Here is a 5,092-nt window from a genome sequence, read left to right on the forward strand (position 1 = left end):
CGCATATAGATATTAAATAACATTGGTGAGAGAACTGCCCCCTGAGGGACTCCACAATCCAGTGTGCGCCTCTGGGACCGCTCGCTCCCAATTGCCACCCTTTCTCCCCGATCCTCGGGGAAGGAGGAAAGCCATTGTAAGGCAGACCCCCTCACCCCTACATCGGCGAGGCGGCAGGCCAGTAACCAATGGTCGACCGTGTCGAACGCGGCTGACAGGTCCAGCAACTAACTAGACTAACGTCCATGTATTCATTGAGCATTGGTTCCAGGTTTAAATAAGTTGTGTCAGACGAAGGGTGTCCGAAACACATGAAATTACTAGAAGCGTGTCACAACACAACAGCATATCTCCCATGCCATATTTATATCACCTAGAAAACCATGAATACAGAAGAATTTTCTCCCTTATAATATTAATAACAAATTTTATTTACACCCCGCCCTCCCCGCCGAGGCAGGCTCAGGGCGGCTGCCTGAGGTGGGATTCCCGCCCTTCTGCAGTTACAGAGGGTAGATGCAGGAAAATCCCCTGTGAAGCTCGTATATACCCTTGCTGTAATGATGGCATAGAGTCATTAGTTCATGTCTTTTATGAATGCAAAGTGTATAGTAAGCTTAGGGAAACCCTCCTGCCTCCTATGATTACTCCCCCTACTAGCAGTCAAAAAATATACCAAAGAACTCCTGGAGGGTAAATATCCTGTAGTTACTCTTAAAATAGCTAAATTTGGTTGGTTCACCTTTAGGATGAAAAAATTATTAGTAGCTTAAAATACCAGAATATGTTTGTCTTAATGGCCATTTCAGTATATTTCTCAATTTTAATAATATTGTAATACTTTTATCATGTTTTTACAGATCGTTCTTATGGATATTTATAGATATTCTTTTTGTCTAGGTTGCCAGCTTTTGCCATAAATAAATATCTATCTAAATTTCTATCTATGCGATAACCCCATGCAATGACATCACCTGGCAGTGATGGCATCTCTGGTTTTGGGGCAAACGCTATGGTTTAAGCTCAATCTAACCGTAGATTTTACCTCAAACTAATGCATCCCCTATACAATGATCCCACCCACCTCCAGAATGCTCTCCAAATCCCCCCTGGGACAATGAGAGGACCTGGGAACCCTACTGGAGATCAATTGTAATTCCAGGAAAACTCCAGGTGCCATTTTGAAGAGAGTAATCCTAAGTGCTGATAGGAGATTCACCTCCCTCCCGAGTAGCCAAAGGGACAACAGCGTCCAGGCTAATGGATGTCTGAGGGGGTGGGTGGAAGCAATTCTTCAGTGTGGTATACTACCAGAGCTGAAGGAAATCTCTGGGTCATAAAGCAAGAATGACAAGCCACTGAAATTTAATTACAGACTTCACATAGGGTTGCCAATCCCCAGGTGGGACCAGGCATTCTTCCAGAGGTGCGACTGAACTCTAGTCAGATTACAGAGATCAGTTCCCTGGAGAAAATGGCTGCTTTGAAGGTCATTTCCCAAACCTCACCCAACCCAGGCTCCGTTCCCAAACCTCCAGGAATATCCCAACTCAGAGTCGGTAACCCACTTCAAGATCACTAATGAAAGAAAGTAATAGTAAAAATTTATTTTTCATTGGAAAGTTGACTATTTATATCCTTACCATAGCAAAATGTAGAAGGTCATCTTCACCGTATTCATTTTTTAACTTTCTGAACAGGGTCACCACTGCTTTGCAAGGCCCACACCAAGCCTGATAAACATCCACTACTGAAAACACACAGAGACATGCACAGTTGGTCCTCAAGTACCATTTCCCCCCTAAACGAGCAATTAGCTTCTCTGCATCTGCAGAGGAGAAACTGGAAAACTGGAAGTGTGCCAGTGCTAACATTACCCTTATGCCAAATTCCAGGGAAAAGGGTACAAATTAATAGCGGTTAATGTGAATTAGTGGCAAAGAGTAACCTTAGGCCAGGGCTACTCCATCATGTGCATAATTGCACAACTTCTGTTCAATTGCAGGAATTCCACTGCTGCTGGGCGCCTGCTCCACATCATAAATGTGCAGGTTTAGTGAGCACCAGAATCAGCCCTTTCAGTGCCCTGCTGATATCAGATGGTGGCTTTCTGCGTCTTGCTTTTCAGGTATGCAATTTCATACACTATGGGCTTAATCAAGAGCTCTGTAGACCAGAAATTGAATCCCTGATAGAAAGGAGTTGCTGGTTTTGTTCCATCTGGAAACTCATACTCAAGAATCCTCCTGGTCAAGGTTGGTGGGGAGTGGAGATTACCAGGAGGACAAAATTCTGGAGACCATGGCCCCATGAAACTGGCCCCATTGTTCATGATTTGCTCTCATAAGATATTTGAGTTGGATCTGGGTAGTATACTTTTCTACAACCCTTGATAAAGGGTTTGTATAACCTTCTTCATAGGGTTGCCAATGTTCAAAATGGCCCCGCTGTCTCTTTAACAATAGTTTGACCTGCTGCAAATCCATGCCACATAAAGCCTCAATTGCCTATTTCCATACATTAAACATCTACATTCCATTCCATACATTAAGAAGCAGGGATCTGCATACCTTCGGGACTGCCTCTCTCAGTATGCCCCTAATAGAGCATTACACCAAGGCACTAAAAATTTTTCTGGTGGTTCGTGGCCTGAGAGAAATCTGGCTGTCCTCAAGCAAAGCCAGGGCCTTTTTGACCCTGGCCCCCGCCTGATGGAACTTTCAGCCCGAGGATATCCATGCCCTGCAGGATTTACTACCTTTATGCAGGGCATGTAAGGCAGAGATGTTCCACCAGGCCTTTGGTTGAGGGCAGTGATGGGCAGGCGTCATTTTGAAGAAAAATACAAGGTTGAGATCATTAGCATAACTCATTAGCATATGCCACCCCCACCCCTCCCCCAGCCAGAAGCAACCTGATGCAAGAAAGGAGAGCCCCAGGTGATGAGGCTTGCTTGGGCTGGCTGCAGATCTCCTGGGCCACCATCCTCCAGTCAAAGGCTAGCAAGCCACCCGCCGGCCAAAATCACATAAGAAGTGGAGAAAGGGTGGCATGGGCTTCTCCAAGGGTTAATGAGGGCTGCAGGGGGCATGGTAAAGCCCCTGGTGGCTGGCTGGCTGCTCACTCTCCTAATCCAGGGATTGTTATGCAGCTTCACCTACTATTCAGTGGACAAGGTAGGTGGGGAGGAAGAGGGAGAACCTTCAGAAAGGTTCAGGAGCTGCACTCCTGTGAGCTCCTGCTGAATCTGAGGTCTGGTGATGGGACAGCAACTAGTCTGGCACTCCTAGGTTTCCCATCCCCCCGCCTGACCCTAGATACTTTGGTGAGCTGCAATTCTACTCCAAATTATCCACCATTTGGATTCATTTTTATTTTGGGATTTGTACTGTGTTTTAATCATTAACTTTATTCAATTGAGTTGTTTTTACCTGATGTAAGCCACCCTCTTGCAGAGAAGCGTGGCCTAAAAGATGAATGGATGGATGATCTACTAAAGGAGAGGACATCTTTCTCTTGGCCGGTCAGCACCAAGAATAGCTAATACAGCCCTGCACAGGGTGTTAATATAAAGCAATGTCTGAAAAGTAACAATGATGTGAAAATTCATGTGACGCATTTTGTGTAAGGGACCCCATGCAGCAAAGCAGGAAACACACATTTTAGGAACCAGTGTGATGTGGAGCAGGCGCCCAGCAGCAAAATGAAACCTCTATCTATTTGTCTATCCATCCATCTAGGCAATTTAGGGTTTAAAAGTAAAAAGGGAGAAACACACCTGTTAGGCCTTTTACTAACAACATTTCATCCCACTGAGTTTGATTGAGTATTGTTGCCTAAAGTGAAGCAAACATAGAATTTTGTTAGCTCTAAAGTGCTGAGGTTTCAAGCAAACAGTTAAATTGTTCAAGGGAAAGGCAAGATGTATACCTGCAGCTGAATTTCTTTTTTCTTGCCTGCCATATTATTATTCCCTGTGGTGGTGTAAAAATGAACAAAAAATAAATTGCATGAATGGCAACTCTCTTAGCTTCCTTGATTGGTCAATTTAGAACTTTATCTCTTAATACTCAGTTACCCTCAAGGTGCAGCCTGAAGATCTCCTCAAATCACAACTGATTTCCAAGTAACCGAGAACCATTCCCCTGGAGAAAATGGCTGCTTTGGATGGTGGACTCAATGACATTATACCCTGCTGAGGTCCTTCCTCAGACTGTTCCTTCAAATTCCCAGGAATTTCCCAACCTGGAGCTGACAACCATAACCCATCCACAGCATGTTCCAAAATCTGACATGGTGATTTCTGTTTCGCCTTCCCTCACAGACCCAATATTTGCCCCTTTGGTTTCCCTGGCCTGCAGGAATAAAATTCTAGGAGACTCAGCAGGATGGAGAAGATGGGAAAATTCCAAAAATTCCAAGGATGGTTGGATTAGGGTTGCCAGCCTCCACGTAGGGCCTGGAGATCTCCTGCTTTTACAAGTGAACTCCAGCTGGCAGAGATCAGCACCCCTGGAGAAAATGGCTGCTTGGAAGAGTAGACTCTATAGTATTGTACCATGCTGAGGCCCCTCCCCTCCCCAAACCCCACCTTCTCCCAGCTCCACCCCCAAAGTCTCCAGGTATTTTTCAACACAGACCTGCCAACCTTAGGTTGGATACATGCCAGTGTGTATTTATTAATTAAAAATTTTAGTCGTTGCTCATCCAAAGGGTCTCGTGGCAACTTACAACAGTATAACAGTATAAATAAGTTAAAAGCAGCACAAAAGCAGATAATAAATATAAAACATTACCATTAAAATATGTAGCTAGCTCCATACCACTAACAAAACAATCTAACACACATACTCTCCAAAGGCCAGCCTAAACAATTCAGCCTTGCATACCCCGTGGAAATTAAAAAAGTTTGGCAGGGCATGAGTGTCATCAGAGAGTGCATTCCACAGGGTAGGGGCCACAACCGAGAAGGCCCTTCCCCTAGTGACAGTTAACTGAGACATCCTGGGACCAGGAACCTACAAGAGGCCCCTAGCGGGCAAATAAAGGGATTGCTGGGGGGGGGCAGGTAGGAGACAGCCACTTTCTGCCC

General features: G+C 45.0%; 1 long non-coding RNA gene across 1 annotated transcript; it reads right to left on the minus strand.

Moving 5' to 3' along the window:
- Nucleotides 1–1,647: 1,647 nt before the first annotated feature.
- LOC132578058 (uncharacterized) lies at nt 1,648–3,969 on the minus strand. Its single transcript, XR_009555863.1, has 3 exons — nt 3,931–3,969; nt 3,779–3,836; nt 1,648–1,750 (listed from the first exon to the last, which is right to left on the minus strand). It is a non-coding gene; the product is annotated as an uncharacterized LOC132578058 (long non-coding RNA).
- Nucleotides 3,970–5,092: the final 1,123 nt, after the last annotated feature.

This window comes from Heteronotia binoei, chromosome 10 (assembly GCF_032191835.1).
Source record: "Heteronotia binoei isolate CCM8104 ecotype False Entrance Well chromosome 10, APGP_CSIRO_Hbin_v1, whole genome shotgun sequence".
NCBI classification, from domain to species: domain Eukaryota; kingdom Metazoa; phylum Chordata; class Lepidosauria; order Squamata; family Gekkonidae; genus Heteronotia; species Heteronotia binoei.